The 20,584-nt window shown below is 42.4% G+C and overlaps 1 protein-coding gene across 5 annotated transcripts in view; it reads left to right on the top strand.

Moving 5' to 3' along the window:
* Window positions 1-20,584, top strand: part of DSCAM (DS cell adhesion molecule) — a 695,956-nt gene that overhangs the window by 37,056 nt on the left and 638,316 nt on the right. The window contains exon 1 of one of the 5 annotated variants that reach the window (XM_070598081.1): window positions 4,517-4,651. The exons of the other annotated variants lie outside the window; for them this stretch is intronic. The gene's annotated coding sequence lies outside the window, so the exon portion shown is untranslated. Of the gene's footprint in view, window positions 1-4,516; window positions 4,652-20,584 lie in introns of those variants that run through there. 5 annotated transcript variants of the gene reach the window in all.

The raw sequence follows: 20,584 nt of genomic DNA, 5'->3' as shown, positions 1-20,584 counted from the left end.
TTTCACTGATAAGGGAAGCTTGGAGGTCAAGCAGTTTTGGGAGTGAGGAAGGAGAAAGCCTGAGTTCAGTGTGGTCCTGGGCAGTTTGGAATGCCTATGAGTGCATTCAAGTGGATGTACTACAAACAGCAGTTAGAGCTGTAGGCCTGGAGCTCGAGAGACAGGCTTGGGTAGCTGGAGAGATGGCTGAAATATGGTATTTTGGGCAATGAGTCTGGCTGACATCCTGAACAGCGAGTGTAGAGTGAAAAGAGAAGAGGGCATAAGTTAGAGTCCCTAAAAATGCCAACATTTTGGGATTGAGCAGAGAGAAAGGACTCCGTAAAGAAGACTGAGAAGGAATGGCCATAAATGGTAGAAATTCAAGAGGGACGGGGCAGGAGGTGGGTCAGAGTGGGTTGTGGAGTGACTGGGAAATGAAGAAATGGAGGCTGAGATGTTTGCATCTCCTCAGGGAAGGGTTGCTGGCAGTGGGGAGGAGAAAGGTCAGTAGTTGGAGGGTGGTAGGAGTACAAGGAGAGCTCTACTCAGTGAGAGGAGCTGAGCATATTTAAATGGCGACTTGTCACTGGAGAATCAATGGCAATTGAGAGGACAAGGACCTAAGAGGAACCAGATAGTCAAGAGAAAGTTTGGAATGAAGAAGAAGACAAAGCCTTGCCACCCTAAGGGTGTTCCTCCCCAGCTTCATCACTGTGTGGAAGAGCAACCTCTGGGCCTCCCTTTAGGGGAAGGTTTCCAGACTTTGGACTCTCCTGATTCAGAGCCAAACTCAGTGGCAGCAAGGCCATGTCCACACTCAGATCTCCAGGATGCCTGTGTCTCCATCTCCTTATAGACCCAACCAGAGGAGTGCCTTGCACCGGACAGATCATTGTCTCTGTTCTAACCCAAATGAAGGGAGAATGGATCAGATCCTGGAGGGTTTGTAGGTTTGGTGGCAGTGGTGAGACGGTTACAGGGATATTTAACTGATTATGTCCCTCTTTTCTCCAGAAAGCGGGAGGGAAAGACTGGCCCCTGAGAGTGCGGGATATGAGACTTGGAGAGGTTGAAATAGGGGAAAGGGTCATTTCGGAGACAAGGGGAGGGCCCTCTCCTTGGAGACATGGAGGGGCTCATGTAGGTTAGTGACCATGCATTTGTTGTGACACAAATCTTCCCAGTTGCGCAGTTTTCTCCAACAACTCTCAAGGGTCCAGATATGGGCATAAAGGTGGCTTTCCCTCATTCTTCTCTTCCTCTTTCACTCTTTCCCTACCTTCCTTCCTAGTCTGTCCAAGTTGGAGTTCAGTATTTAAGAGTCTATATAGTCCAGTAATTACTAAGTCACCAAACAGCTGAGAGGTTTGAGATGATAGAAGCACAAATATGTCACCTTATAGGTGATGAACTCACAAGGACCAAGAGAAGAGAGGGGCTGGAGGCCTGAGATCATTTCTTAGCGGGTGTCGCAATGGTGAAGACATCTCACGCACGAGTGGCCTCTGTATCAAGGCCCTGCCACATTCAAGAAGCTACAGTTGTATATTTTTCTTTAACAGATTTTCAATCACCTCCATTGATTGCTGTAGTTGTCCTTAGTTGTTCTCTCAGGCTTGGGGGGGTGATGGGGTAGTGTAGGTGTGCTCACGTGGCAGAGTGGTGTGCTCATCCGTTACTGCCTTCTTGGCAAAGGCAGGCCAAACGGAAGTCAAAGGCATCGTTTGCATTTGTAAAGCAAAAGCCAGTGATCACATCTGTATCTACCATATGGCAGATGTTCCATAATTATTTTTAAAAACATATGAGTTTTCAGCTGCAGAGCACTCACTGTAGGCAGGGAAAGACCGAGAAATTTAAAAATGAGTATTCCTTTTCCTCTTGGAAACCCGCTTATCTGACTTACTTTCAATTCAGCACTTTTGAAGAGAATCATAGTTTGTCACGGTTTAAAAACATTAGCAAAAACATAACACATTGCTGCTCTAAGAAGAGGAATTCTGTAGGTTGGGCCCTGCCCATCAGACCGGTCGGTGTGGTAGGTGGAATAATACTGCCACCTCCCCCAGGAGGTCCACGTCCTAAGCCCCAGGACCTGTGAATGTTTTCTTATGGGACAAAAGAGAGTTTGCAAATGTATTTAAATTATTATCCTGGAGTATCCAATAGGCTTGATGTTACCATGAGGCTGCTTCTAGGAGGGACGCAGGACGTCAGAGGGCCAGTAGAAGGAGTGATGATGGAACAAAAGGCTGGAGCAATGTGAGGAAGGGGTCACAAGCCAAGGGATGCGAGTGGCCTCAGGAAGCTGGAAAAGGCAAGGAAACGGATTCTCCTCTGGAGCCTCCAGGGGGCGCACAGGTGTGCTGGCACCTTGACGTTAGCCCCATGAAATTGATCCTGGACGTCTGGCCTCCAGATCTGTCAGAGAATAAATCTGTGTTATTTTAAGCCACCAAATTTGTGTTAATTTGTTACAGTGGCAACAAGAAACTAACACTGTAGGATAATTTATTTTGAGGTTGTTTTTTTTTTCTTGTCTTTCATGAATCAGTTACCCTAATGAATTTACGTGACTGGTTTTTCTGGATAAGGGGAAGTGATGCAAGCAATAAACTTGAGCTGATGTGTTGGCGCCCATCTTGACCTGTTGGCGGTGTGGATTCAAAGTTAGTAAGGAGGCACCATCTAGTCTAAAACCCTTTCTTATTAAGGCTCTGAAGTCTCTGTAATTTACAGCTCACTCCAGAATCCAGCAGGTATTCTGTCAAGAGGGTGTCCAGCGTTGCAAACACAGGCTCTGAATTAAGGAAATGGAATTTTCCTTTTGGTTCAAGTTTTTGGACTCTTTACGTATGTGACTCAACATTGTCTTTTGCCTACAAACATAGCTGCTGATATCTAAAAATGTCAGTGTAGGGTCGTGCTATTTGTCCAAAATACACCAGTTTACTCTTGGAAGTAAGATATTTCAATGGTTTAGGCTTTCGTTTTACAGGATTAGGAAGAATTTTCCCTCTTATTTATGCTAAAACCTTTGATATAAATTGCTCCAGTTTTAAATCCTTTTTAATTTTATATAATCTTTATTGTTTTTTGTTCTAATTTAAATACAATATATACTGAATGTGTAAAATTTGTAAAACACTTGAAGAGCATAAGCCAAAAGGAAAAAAAAACCCAAGAAAACACTTGTAGGTCTATAATGTAGAGATAAACACTGTTCACATTTTGGGATATCTTTTGTCAGAGAGTCATAATTAGGTGCTTATCTGATTTTTCACTGCTTCATGAGCATCTTCCCCATATCAGTCTATATTCTCCTATCCCATGATTGTAAATGGCAGCATTTTATTATATATATCCTAGCCAGTCCTCCTATTGTTGTGCATTTAGATTGTCCCTGGAATTTTATTTCTGCCTGTTCATGTGCTTTGCCCATTTCTTTTTTGGTCTGTTATTTGAAAAACAGGTTTGTAAGCTTTTTGTTGCTGTCGTATGTTAGGGTTATTAATTTTTTAATAGATAATGTACAATTTGGAGGTCACTATTTCATTTTAATGTTTTGGTGAGTTTTTTGACATATGAATATTATTAAATTTTGTGTACTCTAAACTATTTGACTTTTCCTTTTTGGGTGTGTCTGTGGTGATTTCTCTTCTCTGTTATTTATGGATTGATTTTCTTCCATTCTGATGGCGTACCAGATCTGAACCAGCTCTCCTTTTAGTTTAAACGCAACTTTCCTTCTTTGTGGTGAGCAGTGTTATTTCTAATCCTTAACCATTCAGTTCATTCTATGTTAAGGATAGCTTTTTTTTCCCTGTAGCCTATTTTTGACCCTAAATATCTTCTTTTGGCTAATTTGATTGTTTGACCAAGTAATCTCACCTTTTAGCAGCTCCAGGTTGAATTAACAATGTATAGGGATCCTATGTGAGTCTGTGAATATGCACATAGTTATTTTGTGAGTGAAATGCCTATGAAAAGTAATTTGCATCTAGTGAAGGGTCCTTTTTACCCCCACATGATAATGAAAGAAAAACCCTCTATTTGGCTTCCATTTCCCACAGGAAAGCGATGCCACTATTCTTAACAACATTAACTGATAAATTAGATAAAATCAGACCCTTCCAATTGCATTAAAATTTGAAGAAAAAGAAATGACTTCTTTCTAACAAGGCAGGGGAAAAAAACCAAGATGAGTAAGCTCTGGGCTTCTGGAATTTCCCAGTCAGCTCTTTCTCTGCTTATGTTCCAAACAATTGCATAAAAGCAATCTTCAACAAGTGTTTATAGAGGCTGCACTCCGAAATACTGATAATGAATTCTACATAACAAGCACACTCTTTCCCCCGGCTGTTTGAATTTAAAGTATACATTTTGCAGTAATTTTGATGACTTCGTTTTGAAACGGTTCTTAACAGACATTTTGGAAATGTCTCATGTCATGAATTTATTCATAAACCAGCCTGTCAAAAACCTTAGCTTTCACTGGGGAGAATGCGTTTCCGTTGCACGGGTACTTGTTCCACCTGTGTCCTCCGCCATCTTGAAAGGTCGTTACGCATTTCCATTACTGCTTGGATGTTCTGGCTCACTGCCACTGGGTTTTAGGACTGTGTGGAGAAGAGACCATGACATTGAGTTCTTGGCTATGTAGCGCTAGGTAAGGGCTATATTCTTCTTCTAATCATGATGATAACTTGTACTTAGGAAGCTGTGATGTTTACTGTTATGGTTAATGGTCAATGTCACTCATCAAAAGGGTGATAAACCGATAATAGGATCTTGGAACAGGAGAATAAAGATAAGCACAATGTGTCATTTTTTTCACATGCTAACAGCTCCTAATGAGGACTAATAGACTCTAATGTTTATTTGTTCAATAAACCAGCCATTGGGTTGTGCACAAGGGGTCAGTGGGTAGCCAGCAGTGTGTGAGCTGCTCCATCAAAGGGCATTATTTGGTGGCGAGAGCAAGTACTAGGAAGTTTTACAGTAATATTATGGTAGTCACAACACTTTCTCCTCCTCTGTTCTCTAAAAGGTGTGGAAAATAAGGGGGTGCTTGTGCCTTTCCGTTTCTAATTCATGGCCCTTTGATCTTGCCCTTTCATGAAGCGTGTCATTCACACAGATGTGTTAAACCAGCACTTCTCATACTTCACTGTGAACGTGCGTCACCTGGAGATTTTGTTAAAATGCAGATTCTGGAGTGAGGGGCTGAGATTCTGCATTTCTAACCAACTACCCAATGATGCTCATACTGTTGCGGGTCCATGGACCACACTTTGAGTAGCATGCTCAGCTCCAGCTTGCAGAATGGAGGGGACAGGGCCCAACTGAAGTGGACTTAGGGCCTTTTCTAATAATAGGGCATGTGCTTAAGGGGACAGAAGAGTGAATGGATAAAAGTGTAGGCTCTGGGTGTGAATCTTGCCTCTACTAATGCTAAGGTTTGGGTAGAAACAACCAACCCTTAAGTAACTATGGCCAACAAAAACAAAGATTATTTATTTTTTGTTCACATGATGGACAGGTAGGGCTGTGTTGGCCACAGCTCTGCTCATTTAGGATCCACTCAGGAGACAGCCTTTTCTGGGGCATGCTATTTCCCTCAGGTCTGTTGGGAACCGTGCAGTGGCTCCTAAAACTTCTGCTCAGATCTGCATATGTCATGTCTGCTCACAAGCCACAGAGCCAATCACATGGCAAGCCTAGGGAAGTAGGCGCCCACCCACCACCGTAGGTGGGGTTGTATCACCCCCTGTAGGAAAGGGAGTGAAGAGTTGTGACAAGAACACACAGTCTTCCACAGCCACTCGGCAGCTGTGCACTCTTGTTATTTTCACAGGGCTGTTTTCGGGGTTGAATGAGTTGAAATGGATAGCACCTGGTACCTGACGCATAGGAGAAGCTCAACAAATGTCTGTAATCATAATTGTTATTGTTTTTGTTCTGATACCTCACCCTCATTCTCACTACCGAGTTGGGGCATCTTCCAGCCTGAGGAAAATCCCTCTCTCTGCCTACCATGACATGTGGAACATATGGACGCCCAGTATGGACCAAGCAATCAGATCACCTAAGGCCATTTTGTCAATGAGGTGCTCACCTCCAGTTCTAGGTGGCTGAGTCATCACACAATCAGTTATTTCCAAATAATTTTAGGCAGTGGCTCAATCTTCCTGCCTGCCACATTTTCTGAGTTTTTGGCTTGCATTTTAGATCACTTGATTTCTCTGGTCTGTTCTCTGTGTTTGTCTTGTGGCTGTTCTTTGATCATTTATTCTACAGCTATTTATTGAGTATCAGTATTTATTGAGTATCCACTGTATGCAGATGTTGTGTGAGAAGCAAAGACACATATAAGGGATAGTTACTGTTGAATGAGGGCTTGTGAGTGTCTGTTACGTGGAAGTCCAACTGGAAGGTGGTGGTGGATGGGGTTGCAAAGGTGGGATCCAGCCTAAATAAATGGGACTCTGGGAAGCTTGAGCAGATTCAGTGAGCCAAGGGGAATCATTTTAGCTTTGGGAGCAGGGCAGATGCTTGACCTGGGCTATAGGAAAAAAATGTGGGTCGTATGTGTAGCTGTTGGAGTGTCTGGTTCTCAAGAACTTGGTGGAGGGAGAAATTATAGGGATGTGAGCTAGACCAGTGATGGAGTGAACAGTGTTGGATATTTGTGTATGTGGGAGAAGAAAGCAACCAGTGACCATGGACTTCTGAAGATGAGCATGATGCCATAATCAGAAAGAGGAATTGTGATTAGGAAAATTGTTTAGGTGACGGAGGAGATGATGCATTCAATTTGGAGCATAAGTTTGTGCTACAAAAGGGATAAGCAGATAGGGATGTCAGAAAAAGGGTTTCAGGGGGCTGGCCCGGTGGCCGAGTGGTTAAGTTCGCGCGCTCCGCTGCAGGCGGCCCAGTGTTTCGTTGGTTCGAATCCTGGGCGCGGACATGGCACTGCTCATCAGACCACGCTGAGGCAGCGTCCCACATGCCACAACTAGAAGAACCCACAACGAAGAATACACAACTATGTACCGGGGGGCTTTGGGGAGAAAAAGGAAAAAATAAAATCTTAAAAAAAAAAAAAAGAAAAAGAAAAAGGGTTTCAGATAACCTGCAAACCAGCTAACTGGAGCAACTAGTTGAGGATTATTACAGAATACGTATTAAAGATACATCAACCTTAGTGTATGGAAGGAAAGTGTAGACCAAGGCATATGCAGTCCTTAAGAGCTAAAGGATGAGGTCTTATTAATGCAATGGCTCATCTTACTAGGTGGGTAATTTTTTTTAGTTTGACTAAGAATAGGCACGCTGTATTCATGACACTCTGTTTTTGGAGCAGCGTGTTGGAAAACAAAGTTAATGTGTTAATTTTAACTGTGATTCAAATTGGTGTTGCCTGAGTCCCCAGAGACCAATGAAACACAAGCGCGGTGGAAAAAGCAGCCACTTCTATTGTTGCCTAATGATAGAAAAGATTTGAAAATCAAAGGCATCGGGTTAGCCTCACTGTGCAGCAAGGACCAAAACCGAATTAATTATAAATAAGTTGAATAAATAATTTAAATATATCACTTATTGCCTCTTTATTGCTCAACACTTGAAAAATTATTCCAATTAGAAACTTAAACTCAGTTTGATAGACGATGAAGAGTGTGCCGCTCAAGATAAATGTAAATCCCTTTGTGATATAAAAATTTGATTTTGCAGTATGAGGTCTATTAAAAAGAAATTAATAATCTCCAGAAAAGAGAGGTAGCGCCAAGAAAGGTTGGCCTTTTCCCAGAGAATATTGCTGATTTTAAGAGGAAAAAATCAATAAGCTTATTACAAAGATAATTTTTTTTAAAATCAAACCACAAAATACTAACCACCAACCTCCCAAACAACAAAACTAATAAATATTTGTTTCTCTGGGTTTCGCATTAACTTCATAGAGTGGGTGTGCTACTTATATTTCGCATGATCTTAATCTTCTCTGCCCAAGGAAATGATTCATTCTCTCTGTTCCTTGGCCCGTAAAACACAGCAGAGCACTTTTCCATTTGTTGCATCTCCAAAGCGAGGGATTTGTCTGGCTGAAGCCACACTGGATCTTATCCCAGACAAGAATATCCTAGAAAGTCGATCTGATTGCTGTGCCTCCATGTTCTGATGCTGCCAAGCCCTCCCTCCACCATCCCTGACAGATATGGCTCATTGACGAGAGCTCTGTCTTCCCAATCTTTAGTCTAAACCTCAGAATCCTCCTCATCACAGGACTCCAGGCAATCACTACTAGTTGATCAGAATGGCATGTGGCATGAAGCAGATCTGCCATCCGTCTGAGGATCCGAGGAACGAAGAATTTGGTCACATCTACCTGGCATATTAACACTTTGTCTGATTTGTTTACAACGTGCAGACATCCATCACCTATGTTTTAGTCCAGCCTGTAGAAATGAGTTCTTTCTGTTTTATATATGCACAATAAGGGCCACAAGTAAGTTTTTAAGGAAATTAAGTGACATGTGTATTTTACCTTTTGTACCTACATATACATTTGAGGGAACTAAATATGTGCTAAGAATCAGGTTCCCTCCATGCCCAATCCTGTAACAAATAGAATAGTCATCACCCAACAAAAAGCAAACATGGCACAAATGAACACCAGCAGGTTGACCAGTGCCGTCCAGGCCGTTTTCAATTAATTTTGAAAGTTGCCAGCAGTTCTCCAGCAGGGGTTGAAACCGATAGTCCTCAGCCCACAGATGTGTTTATTTCTTTAATTTGCCCATGTGGGGGTCCCCTCCCCTCCAGATGTCACAGGCTCCTCTGTTGCCCATTGGCTGGATCCTGGCAACGTCTGAAGATGACTGACTTTGTGACTCCCAGCTGCAGACTTCTGTCCTGCCTCCTTCTCAGTCACATGTTCGTACATGCCTGCTGTCCTCGACTGAAATGCGTCCCACCAAAATTTATAAGTTGAAGCCCTAGGCCCCCTCTGTGACCGTACTGGGGACAGGGTCTTTAAGGAGGTAATTAAGGTTAAATGAGGTCATAGGGAGGGGGCGCTGATCCCACAGAACTGGTGTCCTTAGAAGAGGAAGAGACACCTGGGATGTGTGTGCACAAAGAGGCCATGTGAAGCCGTAGAGAGAAGGTGGCCATCCACAAGCCAAGCGGAGAGGCCCCAGGAGAAACCAGACGTTGATCATGGACTTCCAGCCTCCAGAACCCTGAGAAGTAAATGTTTGTGTTTAAGCCATCCAGTCTGCGGGATTCGTTATGGCCGCCTGAGCACACGAAGACACCTCCCCGACTCCTGAAACAATGGGCTGAACTGCAGAAATTTCTGTCCAGAGCTGGGATGGGGACCCATCGCGGTGGGAACTGCCCCAGAGGAACTCCTCAGACTTCTCCACATTTTTCTCTTTCTCTGAGGGTCTAAAGAACCGGCTTGATCCCTGAGCAAGGAGGGCCACCCCTGAAAGTCTAGGAGACCTTGGGACCTCTTGCAAGAAATCTGATTTTTTTGAAAGGGGACAGCATTTTTTACTTCGAATGTTTGTCAAGGTAAAAGGAAAAGATAGCGCATTAAAAGTGATTGCCTTCTTTTCCCTGCCCCCCATCTCTTCTGCTCTCCCCTGGGTAAGGAGACACCCGTGTTGGACAGGAAGCTGTTGACCTGAGGCTTTCTGGGGAGGCCTGGGCAGAAAGAAACAGAAGTCAGAGAACCCAGAAAACTAAGGGGTTTCATATCAGGAAGGGTAGAGAGCCACTGATGGAGAAGAAACCCTATAGAAAGGGGGAGAGGCAGGGGAGGGGAGAGGAGAGCCCAGGGGCTGAGTTGGAGACAGTGGTTTGGAAAACTTGGGATGTGAAAGGACCGTAATTTGGTGAGTCGGCAGCCGAGTGTGTGTGTGTGTGTGTTGGCAGGGTTGTGATGGCGAATGAGGACTCTAAATTTTTTTGACTTCGTAGAACGAGCATAATTTCCCTTTGGCATGTTCCCAGAGACATCTGTAAAGCTTTAATTTTACTTAAATTGTTTTTTCCTGTCAGCCCGACGTTTTTTCGAATGTACTGGGTGGTATTTCTCTGCTTTGCCTGATGTCATGGGTGAGAGCATCCCAGCAGCCTGTTCACAGACACATACTTATGTATGTATGTGTATTAATGTATACACGTATACACACATATAAACTATACGCACATACATATATGTATGTGTCTATGTGTCCATACATAGAGTTAAAATGTTTTTTGGTTTATAGTGGGCTTCATAATAAATAGAATTTGAGCAATATTATATCAGGCATGAACCAAAGTAAAGGCTTTCAAATTTATAATTTTAGATAAGTTCTTATTTTAATCATGGTTTTCCTCCTCGAGTAATTTTGACTCCATGCAAACTGGTATTTGCTCTTTTATTTGCATGTCATGATCTCTTTTCAGGAGGAAATACTTGTCTTTGCAAGATCGATGTATTACACCAGTTTCATTGATGTGAAGAGCCTGTTTTTATCAACAATAATAGTGTTGCTCTTAAACCTGTAAGGAATGAGAGGCCAGGGCCGCAGGGGTCAGCTGGTCAAAGATGGTTATTCTATTGTAATTAAATCAGCTAAGAACAGACATGCTGTCTAAGTTTGCTGGGCTGCCAGAGTCAGGCACCACACACTGGGGGCTTCAATCACCGAGACTTGTTATCTCACGGTTCTGGAGGCTGGAAGTCCCTGATCAAGGTGTCGGCAGGGCTGGTTCCTCCTGGGGGCCATGCGGGAGAATCGGTGGCAGGTGTTTCTCCCGGCTTCTCGTGGTTTGCTGGCAATTTTGCTGATCTTTGGCTTTTGGATCTTTCTGCCTTCATCTTTCCATGGCCTTCTTCCTGTTTGCATGTCTCTGTGTCCAAATTTCTACTTTTTATAAGGATACCAGTCATATTGGGTTAGGGGCCGCCCTACTCCTGTTTGACCTCATCTCAACGAATTACAATTTGCAACAATCCTATTTCTAAGCAAGGTCACATTCTGAGGTACTGGTGGACTAGGACTTCAACATACGTATTTTGGGGGGAAAAGTCGACTCACAACACACCCTAATCTGTGTCTCTAACAACTGTTGATAAGAAGCCTGTATAAATCTAAAGAAAATCCAATAGGCCTCAGATGAAATGAGTCCTTATTTTCGCTTTCTGCTTCGTGGTCTTGAAGCCTGCATTATTCAGTTCCCTTAGCTGAGCGGGGTGGGGTGGGGTGGAGTAGAGGGACAGCAGACACTCCGGAAGCGTGCCCAGCTCAGTCCCTGTGCGGGGAGCTGGGGAGACGCCTGCACTTCTGTCCTTCCTGGCCGGGGCTCCTGAAGTTGGGATTATGACAATGTGAGGAGAAGCACTTTTATTTGTAGCTCAAATGGTTACGTAGCCTCTGAGGAACAGGATAAGAAACCGTTTCACTGCATCCTGACTCCAAGAATGAAAATGACATATTTTGATATTATTCTATTTATTATACAAATAACTAGCAACACTATGACTACTTAAGAACATATTGTCGGAGTATTGCATGCTATCTATTCTCCCCCTCGATTTATTAGGGCATCTTGGACGATGGATATGAATGCTTCCCACCCTCCATCCATCTATGTGGGCGCTCATGAAGGCTTCTGCTTCCAGCAGCCGGTCAGTGCTGAGCCTATTTCCATAAAGATATTTTCCTCATTACATGAAGCATCACGTGTGCATTCTGGGCAAATAACAAAGATGAATGGAATATTCACTTTTTATTTGTTATATGATCCCTAGAAAATTTTATAAATTCTTATTTATTTGTTAGGTTCTATCCTATAGCATCCCAGACATCTGCAGTGCTTTACTGCACTAGAGACAACATGGTCACATGTGCATGCACGCACACACACACACACGATTATTCTTTCCAAGAGTCAGCCAACTCCTAGTTCCTATACCAGCAATTCCAAATAACAGGACGATGGGAATATGAGCATCAGAAAGCCTTGATGGAAATCACATGCACAAATTTATCCTATATAGTGTTCTTTAAATTTCAAGCACATAGGATAATGAATTCTGAAAGTAATTTCCTTGTAGAGAGCAGAACAAGTTGTCAGGACCAGAATGGGCTCCGTTATGTGTAAGATAAATTGGACTTTAATTAGGGCCTATGAGAAAAGCTGCCTACCATAAGCTCGGTTAAGGTAAACATTCCCATCTTGGGGGGCTTTTTAAGCAGAAGTTTTGAGGCTCCTGTGAGTTCTGGATGGTGGCTTGTGAGTCTCTCATATTGGGAAGGAACGTGAATCATCCAGTCCTCTGCTGAGACTTGAAAGCAAAGGCTCAACCCTACTTGGGAAGGACCAACAAGACCTCCTGATGCTAAATTGGCTGAGGCGCCAATCAGAGCCCTGTAGACGGTGCGTGCATGGTCCAGGCTCCCAGCACTGAGCCTGGGAACGATCATCTGACTTTAAGTAGAGCAGAAAAATCCATCTACTCTTCTGCATCATGTGTGACATTTTAATTACCTAGGCAGCTCACCAGGATGGAATGAGGCAGCTGCTAGGATTATGGAACTTTGTCCCAGTTATTTGCAAAGCTGCACAGCTGCTCCAGCATTGTCATTGTCACATCTAGCATGCTAGGTTCTAGAGCGGCTGTTCAACTTGATTTATTGTCCAACACAGGTAATCACTCCATTGCTGTCACTTTTTCTTTGGAGCCAAAGGGTTAAGATTTGAGTTATTCTCTAAAAGTGTGAATCCTTTTTATCTCAGTTGTCTTTTTCTGCTGTCAGTGATCTTCCTTCTTCTTCTTGATTGTCTCAATGCTTCCCTGGTTTCATTGTATCTTAAGGTATTAGCAAACTCAACTGCTCTATCAATATCCTTCCAACAGATGGGTGTGCAATATTCTCTAATTACTCCTGAGGATGAGATGAAGCATTTATAGTAAAATACTTTTCATGGGTCCTTAATATGTTATTATTCTTTCAACTTTAATGAGTGCCAACTATGTGCCAAACAATGCAATAAAAATATTAATATTTTTCTAGTGGAAATTCTAGACTTAGATTCTGATGGTAAATAGAAAACATTTCTTTTAATGGTTAAAACTGTGGTGCTTTTACAATGTTACATTACACCACAAAACAGTGTAAAGAAAATAAATTGCTGAATTAATCTTTTTGATTGATAACTGCATGTCCTTCTAATAATCTGGTTTAAATTTAAAGTTGGATTATGGCTTTAGATTTAAATCATGATGGAATTCCTTCCATCTGTTTTTACAGTAAAGGGATTCTGATATTAAAACAGAATCCACCTGTGATCGTCTCTACATGTGATAGTCATACCTAGTGTATGCCCAAATTGCTGAATTTATAGGACAGTGGAGTTTGGAGAAAGTGGTTGAAAATAGCTATTGGCAGAAGTCACTTAATGTTGCCAGTTATAGGGCAGGGAAGTTGGAGACAAGAACCAGTGATCCCAACTCAAAATGAAACAGAAGAAAGAGACTGATAAGGTAGGAGATGCACAAGGTTTTAATGGGCTGTGGTTTTGCCCGTTTCACCCGGGACTACCAGGATACAGTATTTTCGCCAGTGAAGGCATAAAATGCAAATTCTTTGTCTCACCCATCAAAGTTACACTTTAACCCAAAGGGGAACCAAATTTATTTACAAACACAATAAATTAGGATAGGCAGGGTCCTGTCCCTGTTGAATTTTCATAATGTTGTCCTTTTAGATTAGAGAGAAATGTGTGCTGGTTGTACATTTCTTTTTATTCAGAACAGACACAGATTTAGAAGAAAAATCCAGAGCCCTTTGTGTAATAATGTTTCCTTAGCGAATAGCATCCGTTCAATTCAGAACTAAACACATTTAGTTAACTGCGACCATTTAGGGAATTCTTGGAAGAGAGGTGAGGAAAGTGGAAGCGTTTTTGACTCCGGTGTTAATTTGCTTGGGTGTTACACACGGACAGAAAGAGCTTGCCGTGGAGGAAAAGACATCTTTCAGTCTGGGTCAGCTTTGCAGCCAGCAGAGAGGTCTTCCCTCCTGCTTACTGACGTTACCATAATGTCCATTTTTCTGTGGCTTCTTTTCCTACTTCAAGTTTGCCATTAATGTTCATTTTAAACTGATTTCCTCAGCATAAAATTGGGGGAGGAGTGGAGAAGACGAGTATTATAGTCTGTTTTTCCCCCCATATCTTCTGGGTCTGACCTTGAATTCTGACCTTCCACTCTCCTCAGTCTGTCCATGGATGGAATGTTGTATCAGAATATGCCTAAATGGCTGCCATTATCGCGTATACATGAATTTTGGGTTGAGAAGATCATAATTGCAAATGTGAAGAGCCTCGTGTTGCATTGAGAGGCTTCTTGGCACGTAGTAGAAACTCAGTAAATAAGCATGGAATGGACGAATAAAAGTGTATGTATATGAATAAACCAGGACCGAGTGGATCCTAAGATGAGCTACCATTCAGTTTTAAACAGGACAAGACAACCCAAGAGTTTTGACATCATAAGGAAGGTGAATCTTTACTTGAGAAATGGTTTGGAGTATAAGTCCCAAGCAGGATATGAGCAAGTGGTAGATCCATTTGTACCAACTGTTTAGCAACGATGGGAGGAGGTTACAGAAGTCCGCTGTATGTCTGGACCAGGGCCACAGGTGGATTTTATGTTCTGTATGTTAGTGGCATGCCAATAAAGACAGGGGTAATTTGGCAGGGTGTATCCAATGTTCCGGGTCTGGAAGAAAAATTGTTTTGTGACCCACTAAGTGGCTAGAATGCAAGCCTCACATTTAAAATTGATGTCACATTTGGTGATGCCCTGACACCACGACAGTCGGGGCTTCTCTTTCTGGAATGTGGGTCTGACACACTGTGGCAAATCTTGTTTCTATGAAAGACTTTCCTAGTCTGTGTTTCATGGACTAGACTTATATGATCTTTATAAACTAGTAAAAAGCTGTGTGCATGTTAGGGGAAGTTCAGTGATCGAATATGCTAAGAAAACTGCCGGAATTTTTAAGTTGAGCCCTTGGGCTTTGAAATTGGGCAGGGCTGGGTGCTAATCCTGGTTGGTCAATTCCTAGCTGGGTCATCTTGGGAAAATTGCTTCACATTTCTGAGTTTCAGTTTCCCAATTTGAAAAATGAGAACAATAATACCTAAATTTTAGGTTCATCTGAGAATTAAATATGATTCCATGTATGTATTCATATTTATAGTTATATCTAGTGCATAACCTATAGAAAATACTCTATAAATATTATTTACTATCCTTATTATTATTATAATTACTAGTTATTTCTTCCTCTTGAGTATTTAAAACAAACATCGAAGACTCTGAAAACCCCATGATGAAGAAATCAGTGACTTACCTTAAACAATGATTTCCCACATTCTTTGACCAATGAACTCATTTGTTTTCACGTTAGCACCCATGTGCGGTGCTCCCTGGAACAAGCTTTGGGAAAAGCATTTTAGAGCAGTGCTTCTCAAAATTTAACGTGACTCCAGATCTCCTGGGGGTCTTGTTAAAGTGTAGGCTCTGATTCATTAGGTCCAGGTGGGCTCAAGACTGTGCGTTTCTAAGAAGCTCCAAGGTGATGCTGATGCGGCTAGTTCATGGACCTCGTTATACGGAGCAAGGACTCAGAGCGTGTGGGTATTGTAACTATTCCTGAAATTTTTATCTAAGTGATTTTTTAGGTGAAACAATCCTTTATCAGCCTTAGAGACAGAATATCCTCTCAGGGGAAGACACTCATAGGAATGTGTGGAGAGGAGAGACACACCAGGTACACTATTGTGTGAGGCTTTGATGATATGACTGTCTTTGTCCCTTCAACTAAGCTCTCTGAGGAGAGAGCTCTGTTGGTTTTCTCACTATTGTGTCCCCAGTGCCCCGTGCTTCTCCTGGCATCCCAGAGGCAGATCAGTACATATTTAATGACTGACTGACTGGCTGAATGAATGAATGAACGAGTGAAAGGACTCTGAGTCTCTTTCTCCTGGACTTCTCATCAGATGCCACACGCCAGAGGCTGGCGGAAGGCCAGACTATGTGAACCGAAAGACATGTACGAGATTAGGATTCGGGCGGCGTACAAAAGCATTCCTTCTATATAGCACTTACTGGCAGTATTTCCTACTTTCTGTCAGTTACAAGTCTTTACTCATGTTCTTCTGATGGAGTGCTGGCCTGTGAAGACTGTTCCTACGCTTTCTTTCAGGCAGTTCAGGAGCACCAGGAGTGTGGTGGGACAACATGAGCAGTTACCTGTGAGAGTAATTCCAGGGTGAGCCCGTGGAACGTGGCACGGATGGGGCCACTTACTTCTTCACTTACAGCCCCTCACGTCCTCTGCAGGAGAGCATTTTCTTATTAGTGTGTCATCACAACTCCTGGAGGACGATACACAATCAACTGGGAAACGTTCACAAATTGGGGTTTCCTACAGACTTGCCCATAAGCGTGGTTCAGGTTCCTGCTTACAGCTTTGAACATCGCCAAAAATGGTTGATGTTTGTGGCTCAGAACTAATCTCTTTGCCCTAGTGTAAATTTATTTCCACTTTAATTGTATTGATTTCTACTTCCAACAGATTTTTAGCACAGACTCATTCAGTTTATTTAGAAACTATCTTTCTGTGCACTGAGACTTTGTGAAATAGAGGACTGAGTGGTGGTGGGTAACAAAAAGCATCAAATTGATAAAATATGCCATGACATGGCCTTGTCTAGAATGAATATGTTTATGCAAAGGTGATTCTAATAAATGTTGACTTATTTCTAGAAATTAATCCAAAGCAAGCTTTATATATCCTCTAATAAAATAAGTCATATGAGTTCCATGTAAAAAAAAACTTGCCTTAAGGCTCCCAAAATATGGCATGTCCATCAGATTATACACAGAATCAAATTTGACCTTTCCAATATTTTAAAGGTGTGTGTGAGAAGAAAGGAGAAAGCAATTTTACCAGCTACTTTGGGATATGACCCCCACGCAGGTGTCTTTGGAAAGCAGTAAATTCCTCAAATTGGGTATCCTCAAAGCATTACAATCATTTGCTTTCAACAATTTAGTGCTCATGGACTTATGAAAGAGGTTTTTATGCAATTTTTTGTGTGATGAGTTAAAAATACCTTTCACGAGTTTCATCATACTGATTATATCCAGTCCACTGCTCTGGTTTTCTATACAGCTAAAATTTAAGAGGTTTTTGGTCTTTTACTCTTTATGTTCCATGTCACTCCATAAATGTTCTCCCTTTGTCTCCCACTGGAGAATGACTTTTCCAGTTAAAGTCCTTTTAAAGAATGACCCCACACCAAGAGCAGAACTGAGGCCTCGTAGTGGTTTGTTATTTTTCACACACACACACACACAAATAGTAGTGGGTTTAAAGCTATGCACACAAAATCCAGTCTCACCCCACTTGTTGGTTTACAAGTGCCTGGGTACAGCTTGTTGGGTACGGGTCCTTACTGCAATGACGTGTGTTTTGCTGCTGGTCAGAATCAGAAGAACCAGTGACCGCTCCTCTTATGTTGTGAACCAGTGCTGGATTTCAGGCAGATTGCCCCCCTGGAGTGAGAACTGGGACCTGCTAATGCTGCTGTGTAACAGTCTCAGGAATTTCTGACTCCTTCCCGAGAATGTTGTTGTTTATCTGGGCTTTCTCCAAGGCCCATTTTCATTCCTTCTCTTCTCTCTTTTCTTACAATAATTTGGTTGCACTGTTTTTCTGGAGGATGGAGAACAGTACCAATAAGACCACCAGCTACCTCCCTGACAGCTTCAGGGCATGACCCCCGTGATCTGAACCTTTTACATGCATTTCTTGTTGGCAGGTGAATCTGTGGTTGCCATGGTCAATCTCGAGGCAGTAACATTAACATGTGACCCACCTGAATTCTCACCTAAAACATACCATCCAAAAATACATGGAAAGTGCCACTGTTGAGTTATTTTTACTACACTGATAATAATTCAAGAGATACATGCTTAACAACCTATTTTGTTTTTTGCAGAAGTTAATTGAATGAATCACCTTAAACGTGGCCTCAGAAATATTCCAATATTATATGGCACATTCAGTGTATATAAATGCTCCTTGTGTTACTCTGCTTAGGCTAAGTGCCACAGACAGGGTAGCTTAACAGAAATTTATTTGCTTGCAATTCTGGAGGCTGGAAGACTGAGATCCCAGGATCCAGGAGGGTTGGTTTCTCCTGAGGCCTCTCTCCTTGGCTTGTAGATGGTCATCTTCTCCTTGTGTCCTTTCATGGACTTCCCTCTGTGTGTGTCTGTGTCCTCATCTCCTCTTCTTTAAGGACACCAGTCATACTGGATTAGGGCTCAGCCTAATGACTTCATTTTACCTTAATGACCTCTTCGAAGGGTATATCTCCAAATACAGTGATATTCTAAGGTAGCGAGGGTCAGGACTTCAATATATAAACTTTGGGAGGACGCAGATCAGTCCATAACACTCCACATATTTAGCTTTTTATTGCCTGATATGTTAAGACGGTAAAATGAATCGTTGCTACAAAGAAGTGATTAGACTAGTGGGCCTTAACATTGTTGCTTTGGACTGAGGCTGTCGAATTTGAAGCAATCATTTTGGGGAGAAGTCTTCTCTGTGAAGGTCATAGTCTGAATATGGGTAGGTGGAATTCATTCTCTAAGGTAACATGTTTGCTCCGTCTTTGGGATCATGGAAATAATCCCTTAACTTGTCCACTGTTATTACTTCCTCTGGAGGGAACTCTTAAAGGTCCATATGGTGTTAGAACAGGTGACCCGGATTGCTGTTCCAATCAGAGCTCCCAGTCCCTGGTCATCCACCTCCAGACTTCTTTGAGTGTCACAATTTGGTAATGATTGATTACTCTCCACTCTCTTCTTGTGATTACCTCTGGGAAGGTGGTTTCATATTGAAGAGCCTTTTGTGAATTTGCAGATAAACCAGATTGTTACAAACTCAAGTCATGCATTTGGATTTTTCCTCTTTCTCCTTTTTTCCCACTCTCTTCTGCTCTCTAATCATCAAAGAGAGAAAAAAAATCTACTAAGCATCTCTTGTTTCAGCCTGCAATGTTACCATTTGAAGACGGAAGCCACGGTTGTGTTTTTTGCAAGGCTAAAGAACATTTTCTCAGCTCAGTTTTTCCATTGAGGGAAGCCATCTGTCCGAAAGATGGTAACATAGAATACTCTGCTCTTTGGTGCCTTTTTCTCCGAGCTGCCCAAACGGTGGCAGAGGGAATATAAATCACTTGCCCGTATTCACCCAGGCAGTTGGTAGCAGATCTGGTAATTCGATCTACTCCCACTTTGCTATTTCTACAACTCTATTGGGTTAATGTGGGCATTTGGTATAAATAATGCGTGATACAAATTTAAACTGAGGCCTCTGACTTCTTACATAAGAAATGTAGATGGATGACAGAAGACACTTGGAAGTCTTCCCAGGCTGATTCAGTGGTAAATTAGACAGTATTCCATAATTATCCAATGAACGAGCCCAAGCCAGACTTGAGGTGGATGGCAAGTGGCAGCTGTGATCTGATCACAGGTCATTCTGATCTAGCTGTGATCTAGGTCATTCTGTGCTCAAATGGAAGAGTTACTACAAATAATGACCACCCCATATTACTCAGGAGCTGGAACCGCATGGGCGTAGAGAGCAGGGACTCTAGAGCCAATGAGCATGGCTTCACATCCTGGCTGTATTACTGAAGAGCTGGATGACTTTGGGCAAGGTCCTGAATCTCTGTGTCCCTCATGTCCCCCATCTGTAAAAGGGGTTAGTAATAATAATACTCTCTTATAGGGTTTTTGTGATTATTAAATGAATAAATGTATAAAACACTTAGAACAGTATCTGGCACATAGTAAAGGTTCCATAAATGTTGGCCACTATAACAGTTGTCTGTTGGCATAATGCCTCACCTTGATGCTTCAGACTTTCCAGAACATTCTAGTGTTCATATAGGTAGTATGTGACAGGCCCTGCAAGAAAGAAGGATTCCTATCAATGTTTCCTGACTTGTGAGGAACACATTTGGGATTTTACCTCCTACAACTAAGTGAACCATTCTCGCCAGCCTACTCAACTGAGCCTGTCCACTTAAGAAATGGGCATGCTTATCCCTTGCCTGGATCATCATGGCTGGGAAGATTTTTTAAAAATAGATTAAAACAATGTAGCCAGAGCTCAGTTCTGACTCTGTGAGTCAATATATGCCTATTAAATTTTACTGACACTTCAGAGTACTTAGATTGGAGATGAGATCCTGGGAAGATGGCAAAGGGAGGCTGGGTCCCTCCCAGAACATCCTGTCCCTAAACATTAATGCATTAAGTAAAGCACAGCAGAGTGTGCACAGGCAGAAACTGACTACGGGGCAGGAGGTAACAGATTGATCCTGAATGAGTGGGTCATTTTTAGGTAGGGAGAGGCAGGCAATCTCAGCAAATAATTCTGACCCGAACCTTCACTCCTGCCCCAAGCAGTAGGACCAGGGAACTTGATTGGGCAACGTTTTG

Source organism: Equus przewalskii, chromosome 27 (genome assembly GCF_037783145.1).
Source record: "Equus przewalskii isolate Varuska chromosome 27, EquPr2, whole genome shotgun sequence".
Classification (NCBI taxonomy): domain Eukaryota; kingdom Metazoa; phylum Chordata; class Mammalia; order Perissodactyla; family Equidae; genus Equus; species Equus przewalskii.
The sequence above is the reverse complement of the archived record's forward strand: the minus strand, read 5'-3'. Positions and strand labels throughout refer to the sequence as shown.